The following is a 10,374-nucleotide window of genomic DNA, read 5'->3' on the forward strand; positions in this document are numbered from 1 at the left end:
CACTTAGCTTTGTCTTATAGACTTAGCTTTCCCTAATAGCATGCGCTAACCATCAGGCTTTGTCTAGGGCAACATACTTCGTAAGCACTAGACATTAATCACTTAAGAACATCATGTCTAGACCATACCTATACATACTTTATAAGTTATTGATCTATCAAACATTTGTAAAGTAAATAGCTTGACAAACCTTTGAGGCTGGATATCAATAAGTAACTTTCATTAAAGCATGACTTGCTAAATCATTCATAAACATTTGTAAACATTAGAGTCACTCACAGTCTTTGGAAAATCCTTTTAAGATTGATGAGCTTCTTCTACTAATTTCAACCCTGCGAACATATCAATATACTTTAGTTACTAGCCATAGTCTCCCTTTTAGACTCACTTTCAGAATTAAGCTCATATTAATCCTATCGCATTAGGCTTTTCAGATTCAATTCAAACATAAATAATTAGAATTCCAGAACTTATCTGAAGGAAAATACTTCTACAACCTTGCTTAGAATTGGGTAAACAACATTACCTCAAAATTTCAGCCTAAGAACTTCGGGGTTTGCTCTGGAGCTTCAAATCTTCACCATCGACCCCAAAATGAATAGTTGCCTGCTCGTATAACAATTTCTAGGTTTAACTTCCAAAATATGTAACTCAAACCCTAAACCTTATCTTACGAAAGTTCCTTCTACAAACTTACTCACAAAGGTGATAAAAATATTACCTCAAATTTTCAGCTTGAAATTTCATGTGGTTTGGCCTAGATCTTGATTTTTTCATCGACGGCCCGGATTCACCCAAAAACGGAACCCATTGCTACTTTCTTCCTTTTCCGGCCTTCTCATGGCAAGATTTCCTTTCAGTAGCTTGGTTTCAAAAACTAAACTCTTAGAGTTTTCCAACGATACCAAGATCGCTCGATTTGTCTGAAGGAATCGTCCAAAACGAGCTCTTGAAGTTCCCTATTTCCATTTTATACCACTGCCCAAAATTTGCATGAAATCTCCTTAAGCCACCTCACCCACTAGTGGAGATTAAGAGCTAAGATTAAGCCAACTGTCTGGATTACTTAGGGTTTAAAGTGTTGAATTTTAAGTCCTAAAACTCGTAGTTTGTAATATCATATTCTTGTTTAATAAAGCTGTTATTGAAAATCTTTAGTAAATTTAAATTCTATATTCATGAATCCAATAAACTAAGGTTCCGAGGCTATTAAGTTTATGTTTCAACTTTATGTAGTGATATAAATGTGGATCAAGTTTAAATATATAGCCAAAATGGTCTATAGTATATGAATAAGGTTGGGCGCCTTATTTTGGGGACACTATGGATGGAACCCATTTTGTAGTTAGTACAAACGATGTGATTCTAAACCGTTCATGTGGAGACATGAAAATGGAGGCATCCTTTGTAAAAAGTTTACATAAGACTGAACCATGAAATAGTCACTTTTTACATTCTAAATGTCGTTTAATGTATAAAACTGACTATTTCGTTAATTGATGACCTAGGTAACTTAATCTTAATCCTGAGCTAACTATGAACTCCTGTTCACTCGGAATGATCCTTAAATCTGCATAGGTGGGGGCAGCTCATTATCGCTGGCCCAATAAGCCTCCCATTTTAGGGATAAGATCAGGTGGATAGTTTGGAACATAGGGTGCAAGATGGGTTCCCTTTAGTACTGAATCTAGGTCTTGAACAAGGGGCCCCACCCTCTCTTTGGCTCGAGAGGGGTTCGATTTATAGGTTGGGCCTTAAACCAATTGTTCATTAGAGGATCAGTGGAACTTAAGAAGATGTAGTCTCGGGGGTAAAACGGTTTTTATGACCCAGCCGAGATTACAAACAACCTGTGAAGGATTAGCTTACTAATCATGGTTATATCATATGGACACAAATATATCTATAGTGAAGGGAGTGCAACTACGGGACTGTAGTGGAATGACCCGTGAGTTGACGAATGTTGATTAGCTCCATCTAAAGAGTTTAGCCAGCTAATCTCGGATCGTTGGAGCCCATGATCTATAGGTCCATTAGGTTCCTCTATTAGCTCATTGGAATAAACTTAGAATAGTATGATAGAATAATTCGAATTGTTCGAATTAGGTGAAGAGAGAGAAACCGACAAGTATATGTGATATAGTGGTTGATTTTTCAGTTTAGAGATACAACTTTAATATTTAAATGTGATTTAATATCAAGAATATGAATACGTTCATATTCGGAAGCTCGGAAATAATGAAAATGGTCAAAGATGTAAAAAGTAAAAAAATTGACTTTTGACTTTGAAAAGTCAAACTTTGACCGACCTTATATTCAAATGTGATTTGAATTTTGAAAAAATGAATGCAGATTCATGTTCGGGAGGTCAAAATTAGTCACCACGGAAAAAATCATAAAAAGTCAAAATGTTGACTTTTCGGTCAAAGTTTAACTTTGACAAAATGACTATTTTGCCCTTTGACTAATGTTAATGGGAAAATCCAAACTTTTGTTGGATAATTTCACTAACAAAATAGTGGGTTAGATGTTGGCTTATAGTGGAGACATTAAGCCCACTTAGATAGTGGATTTTAGGTGTTGGATTTTTATAAATTAGTTTCATGCAATTTTTGCATGGCTCTTTTCTATAAATATGGGCTTTCAATTTGGATTAAAAACTTTTGACATTTTGCAAAAATTAGTTTCTAAAATTGGGCTAAAAAAAACCCAAACCCAACCCAAAATTCCTTCTTCCATTTTCATCTCTTTCTTTCTTTCGGGTTCTTCATCCATCGAGTCTCACAACCCGGTTCTGAGTCCAGAGGACAGTAGGTCAGTTCTAATAGTTTTCTGGTTCGTGTTCGAGTGGAGATAGAAGAGTTTCAGGAGCTTCAAAGGTAAGATTTCAAAAAACCCTAATTAATTGATTTAAGGTTGTATGTTTAATTTATGCAATTAGAGTAAAATTGTTCTTCATTTCCGCTGCGCATGCCTATTTTTCCATCATGTGGTATCAGAGCTATTCATGCTGAAAAGATAAACATATCCTTTTTAATAAAAAACATTAATCTTTTAAATCCAATCAAGTTTAGCAAAAAAACTAATAATGTACCCTTCATTATTATATTTTGCAACGATATTTCAAAAGTTTAGAGTAACCTCCATCGAAGGGCAGTCGATTATTCCTCTTTTGAACCAAGATAATCTTGACTAGATGCTAACCCCAGAATAACTCTTTATTCTTATAGTACTTTATTATCGCTACTTTGGTCGAGAATATACTAACATCTTAGTAATTCTTGTAAGTGTAACCTTCCATTTTTGGATTTCAAAAACCAGAATCAACATGCTCCCGAAAGTGGAAAGTCAATATGAAAATTGATCTAAGAGAGCCTATCCAGATTTGGAGTTCACAGTGTTCTGAATCCTATAATACAATCCTTCGAAGAGAAAGGTCACTCCAGGGCAGACATGTAGGCGCATTATAGGAATCTCACGGTGTGACCCAATGGAAGAGACTGTGGGATATGTTGTTACATATCCGCTCCTAGGGTGGCCCAAAGCTAAGCATGAATTTCACGGTGTGAACTCTTAGGGATGCTAGAGCTAAAAGTACATTACTTCTCTCCAGTTGAATTGTTCTAAATGGTTAGGGTATAAAATACTTAGCGATACATTTCGGCTAACTAAACATATCCTAAGTCTAGGTGATTCATCCGAATATAACTTTTATACTGGATTTTTAACCTACGATGTCTAGGTGATAAAATAAATTTTATTACCTCACACCACTCATGCATGCTCAGAAAACCGGTTTAACCTAACTCAGACGCCGGCTCGATCTCTAAGTAGTAGGTGTTTTGTGAACCGTCAGCTTAAAAACCTTCAACCTTAGTCATCTTATCTGACTTTTTGCCAAGATCTTGCTGGGTGAGTTTTCTTGTAACTTCGGTTTTACAAGATATCGACCTATTAAGCACATTTACACGAAGCGGATGAAGGAGGGGACCTCTGTTAGAGAACATGTCCTGGACATGATGATGTACTTCAATATCGCTGAAGTAAATGGCGGACCAATTGATGAGGCTAATTAGGTTAGCTTTGTCTTACAATCTCTTCCGAAGAGTTCTATACCTTTTGAGACAAATGCGTCTTTAAATAAGAGAGAATTTAACCTCACTACCCTTCTTAACGAGCTCCAGCGATTCCAAAACCTTACTTTAAGTGAGGGGAAGGAAGTGGAAGCAAATGTTGCTACCACTAAGAAAAAATTTATAAGAGGATCGTCCTCTAAAAATAAAGCTGCACCCTCTAAAGCTCAAATGAAAAAGAAGGGAAAAGGGTAGGCTCGCAAGATAAGAAAGGGAAAGAAGGATACAGATAAAGGAAAATGTTTCCACTGTAACCAAAAACGGGCATTGGAAGAGAAATTGTCTGAAGTACCTTACAGAGAAGAAAACTGGGAAAACGGCACAAGGTAAATATGATTTACTGGTTGTTGAAACATGTTTAGTGGAATATGATACTTCAACTTGGATACTAGATTCAGGAGTCACTAATCATATTTGTTTCTCGTTTTAGGAAACTAGTTCTTGGAAAAAGCTGGAAGAAGGTGAGATAACCCTCAAAGTTGAAACATGAGAGGTTGTCTCAGCTGAAACAGTAGGAGTTCTGAAGTTGGTTTTTGAAGATAGATATCTAGTACTTAAAAATGTTTTGTATGCACCTCTTATGAAGAGGAATTTGTTATCTATCGCTTGTATTATAGAACAATTATACCAATATCATTTAATATAAATGAAGCGTTCATTTTTTGTAAAGGTATTCAAATTTGTTCTGCTACACTTGAAGACAACTTATATAAGTTAAGACCAACTAGAGAAAATTTTGTTTTAAATACTGAAATGTTTAGAACATTAGAAACTCAGAGTAAAAAACAAAAGGTTTCTTCCAACGCCTATCTATGGCACCTAAGACTTGGTCACATAAATCTCAATAGGATTGGGAGATTGGTCAAGAGTGAACTTTTAAGTTAGTTAGAAGATAACTCTTTACCTCCATGTGAATCCTGTCTTGAAGGAAAGATGACCAAGAGATCTTTTTCAGGAAAAGGTCTCAGAGCCGAAGTACCCTTAGAGCTCGTACATTCGAACCTTTGTGGACCAATGAATGTCAAGGCTCAAGGTGGGTATGAATATTTCATCAGTTTTATTGATGATTATTCAAGGTATGGTCATGTCTACCTGCTTCATCACAAGTCTGATTCTCTTGAAAAGTTCAAAGAATATAGGGTTGAAATTGAAAATAAATTAGGTAAAACAATAAAGACACTTCGATCAGATCGAGGTGGAGAGTATATGGACATACGATTCCAAGACTATTTGATAGAAAATGGAATCCAGTCACAACTCTCTGCACTTAGTACGCCTTAGCAAAATGGTGTATCAGAAAGAAGAAACTGAACCTTATTAGATATGGTTCACTCTACGATGAGCTATGCTCAATTGCCTGATTCCTTTTGGGGATATGCAATTGAATCTACTGTCCATATTTTGAACAACGTTCCCTCTAAAAGTGTTTCAGAAACACCTTATGAGCTATGGAAAGGGTGTAAAAGTAGTTTACGTAACTTTAGAATTTGGGGTTTCCCAGCAGATGTGTTGGTACAAAATCCCAAGAAATTGGAACATCGTTCAAAGTTATACCTATTTGTAGGTTATCCAAAGTAAACAAGGGGTGGTATGTTTTATCATCCTCAAGAAAACAAGGTATTTGTATCAACAAATACCACATTCTTAGAGGAAGACCACATTAGAAATCATCAACCACGCAGTAAAATAGTGTTGAAAGAAATTTCAAAAGACGCTATAGATAGAGCTAGTTCATCTACTAAAGTAGTAGATAAAACTAGTACATCTAGTCAGTCACATCCTTCTCAAGAGGAGAATGCCTCGATGTAGTGGGAGGGTTGTTCATCAGCCTAACCGTTACTTGGGTTTAACAGAAACACAAATCATCATCCCTGATGAGGGCGTAGAGGATCCATTGACCTATAAATAGGCGATGAAAGATGTGGATCGTGATCAGTGGGTCAAAGCCATGGACCTCGAAATGGAGTCTATGTACTTCAATTCTGTCTAGAAACTTGTAGATCAACCAAATGATGTAAAACCAATTGGTTGTAAGTGGATCTATAAGAGAAAATGAGACAAAGTCGGTAAAGTACAATATTTTAAGGCTTGACTTGTGGCAAAGGGTTATACCCCGAGAGAGGGAGTGGACTATGAAGAAACTTTCTCTCCCGCTGCCATGCTTAAGTCGATTAGAATACTCTTATCCATTGCCACCTTTTATGACTATGAAATTTGGCAAATGGATATCAAGACAACCTTTCTAAATGGTGATCTTGAAGAGAATACCTATTTTCGCAAGTCCCTGTGTTCGATCCTGGTCTAACCAAGAAACTTAGGGGAATTTACACTTGAATTCCGCTGGGGAAACTTGAGTGCACAATGCAATCCATCAATGCATATCATCCAAGTGTAAATTACTTGGGAATACGTCAAACCTTGCGATCATGTTATAACCATGCACAGCAAGTCATTTCCCTATGTAAATGCGATGCTCCTAAGTCTAGGACGCATGTGTTGAATGCAAAGTGTCCATAAAACTTATCCCTAAGTCTCTACTCTTGTCCTAGGCGTTGATGCAAAATGCATGAAAGCAAGGTGACCGCATACAATCATACCTTATTGCTAAGATGCATGCGATGCATTAATAACAAATAGTGCTCATTCCTAAGCGCCTATTTCCCATTTATGCATTCTAATCTGGTTCTTCCAAACCTAGATTCTGACCTGACCTTCCCAAATCTAGATCCTGTTTTTAGACTACCCTCCCAAGTATCTCTAATAGACGAATGAAGCATACATAAATAAGATAATCACGAGGATGAAGATTCCTTCATTATGTTAGCTAACTACTTTTCAACCCATTCAACTAATTTAGCTACTCATGCTTAAATAACAGAGAGTGAACAGATATAGAGAAAGATATTTCATTTTTATAACTGAGTTGAATACAAAAGGACGATGGAAAGTAAAGGTAGAGAGCCTGGTAGCAATTCCTTACTGACCAAGGCTTTTTACACCGAATCTCAATTATGATCTACAAATGTTCCCGTTTCCGCATGCGTCAACCCTCTCTCTGTCTTGGAGCTTCTAGTGCCTTTCCAAGCTTGCTGGAACGATCTACCGGCACACCTTCTTCCTCGTGTCCGCCTTAAAATGGAAGAAAACTATGGACAGAGGCATGAACTTGTAAAGAGATGAAGTAATTGACTGCTTAACCCCTTCTCTGAAGAATGCACTTGGTATTTATAAGACATCAAAGGTGAAAGGCGACTTTTCTCTCCCGGTTGTACAGATGGGATAGCTTTAATTCCCGACTGATGCGATGGATAATTGTCACCAATAAAGCTGGATGTACTTTGTGACCGTTATCGTCTGTCAACTTAATTCGGATCCGACTGTTGTCAGCTTTCTATCCCATCGATCTTAATTATCCTTTCACCCGGATGCGTTCACCATGTTGCGCTGACCAAGTGCGGTGATTCTTCTTAGGCGAATGTTTGCGCGAATGATCAACGCAAAGTCTTGCTGTGAAGTTGTGCTCGACCAATGTGTTCCTATGATCAATCTTTGCATTGCATTAACGCATATTCTGTACAAAAATGTAAAGATCAACTGCTCTAATGCGTTGGATGCATGCGACCGCAATATTATAGAATTTATGCTTAATGGATGCAATTTAACACATTCTATCAACGCAATCCAACATTGTTTAAGAATTCAACACTATGATAATGTGCATTTTTGCCCATTATTAGCAGCTCATTACCGTTGGCCCAATAAGCCTCCCATTTCAGGGGTAAGATCAGGTGAATAACTGGGAATATAGGGTGCAAGATGGAATTCACTCCTAGCCGTTATAGGGATAGTAGATAGGTTGTTCCCTTTAGTACTGAATCCAAGTCTTGAACAAGGGGCCCCAGTCTCTCCTTGGCCCGAGAGGGTTTGATTTATAGGTTGGACCTTAAACCAATTGTTCATTAGAGAATCAGTGGAATTTAAGAAGATGTAGTCTCGGGGGTAAAACGGTTTTTATGACCCAGCCGAGATTACAAACAACCTGTGAAGGATTAGCTTACTAATCATGGTTATATCATATGGACACAAATATATCTATAGTGAAGGGAGTGCAACTACGGGACTATAGTGGAATGATCCGTGAGTTAACGAATGTTGATTAGCTCCATCTAAAGAGTTTAGCCAGCTAATCTCGGATCGTTGAAGTCCATGATCTATAGGTTCATTAGGTTCCCCTATTAGCTCATTGGAATAAACTTAGAATAGTATGATAGAATAATTCGAATTGTTCGAATTAGGTGAAGAGAGAGAAACCGACAAGTATATGTGATATAGTGGTCGGTTTTTCAATTTAGAGATACAACTTTAATATTTAAATGTGATTTAAATATCAAGAATATGAATACGTTCATATTTGGAAGCTCGGAAATAATGGAAATGGTCAAAGATGTAAAAAGTCAAAGAGTTGACTTTTGACTTTGAAAAGTCAAACTTTGACCGACCTTATATTCAAATGTGATTTGAATTTCGAGAAAATGAATGCGGATTCATGCTCGGGAGGTCAAAATTAGTCAACATGAAAAAAATCATAAAAAGTCAAAATGTTGACTTTTCGGTCAAAGTTTAACTTTGACAAAATGACTATTTTGCCCTTTGACTAAAGTTAGTGGGAAAATCCAAACTTTTGTTGGATAATTCCACTAACAAAATAGTGGGCCAGGTGTTGGCTTATGGTGGAGACATTAAACCCACTTAGATAGTGGTTTCTAGGTGTTGGATTTTTATGAATTGGTTTCATGCAATTTTTGCATGACTTTTTTCTATAAATATGGGCTTTCAATTTGGATTAAAAAATTTTTAAATTTTGGAAAAATTAGTTTCTAAAATTGGGTTGAAAAAAAAAATCCAAACCCAACCCAAAATTCCTTCTTCTATTTCCATCTCTTTCTCTCTCTCGAGTTCTTCATCCATCGGGTCCCACAACCCGGTTTTGAGTCCAGAGAATAGTAGGTCAGCTCTAATGGTTGTCCGGTTTGTGTTCGAGTGGAGATAGAAGAGTTTTGGGAGCTTCAAATGTAAGATTTCAAAAAAACCCTAATTAATTGATTTAAGGTTGTATTTTTAATTTATGCAATTAGAGTAAAATTGTTTCTCATTTCCGCTGCGCATGCCTATTTTTCCATCATAAAGCTGAATGCTTCATGGAAAACTTGATACTCCAAGGAAAACTCGATGGTATATTGGTAAATATTCGATTTAAATTCCAATGGTATTCTGGAAAATACAAGAACTAAATCATTACAAATCGAAGTTCAAGGATAAAATTGTTACTTTCATGAAAGTTTAAGGACCAAAAGTGTTTTTTAACCTTCAAATTACTATGAATGATGACTATAAAATATATGAACTAATAATTTAACATAATGGCCACTAAAGTTGGTTGTCTGGGGTGATCGTCGCGCAGAATCGATGGTGGTTGTTTGCCATAGGTGGTTGCCAATGTTAATGGTCGAAGGTGGTAGTTGTAACAACCCGACTCCCTAGGACCTGAGCTAGACCACTACTATATGCATACATACATTTAAAAACGACACTTTTTCATGAACAAACTAAAATCAAATAAATGTTATAGAATAAATAACTTTTACTAAAGCTAAATAACTAAAAATTCTCAATCAGGGTACCCTTAATTTAAACCAAACAATACTAGAAAATTTATCTAAACCAATAGAGAAACCATTGGAAGATTTCTAAATTCAACTAAAAAACTAAGATTTTAAAATATGAAAACATGAGATCATAAGCAGAAGCTTCTATCTAATCCAGTGGCTCGATCACAGATTCCTCCTATCATTTGCCGGTGTATCCTTTTCCTTACCTGAAAAACATAAAATAATAAAGGATAAGTATAAAATACTCAGTAAGAAACCCCACTATCGGGGCTAGGCTGTGCACTTATATCCAGTAAATGCAACATACTAATAGGACATACATATAATTATCTAAACCTTGGATGGGCATCTAATGAGTGATTTAGCTCAATCTAACATGCATTTGGTGGCCCACAGGCTCACAAACATAGTAGGACACCCATTGACATCTGTAACCCAGTAGGAAACTCGTCAGTTTCTGGTAACATAGTAGGAAACCTGTAGGCTTCCAATAACATAGTAGGAAACCCTTAGGCCTCCGGTAACATAGTAGGAAACCCGTCAGTTTCTGATAATGTAGTAGTGTTAGGGGA

The sequence above is a fragment of the Benincasa hispida genome, chromosome 4 (genome assembly GCF_027475165.1).
Source record: "Benincasa hispida cultivar pf3 chromosome 4, pf3_genome.v1.1, whole genome shotgun sequence".
Classification (NCBI taxonomy): Eukaryota; Viridiplantae; Streptophyta; class Magnoliopsida; order Cucurbitales; family Cucurbitaceae; genus Benincasa; species Benincasa hispida.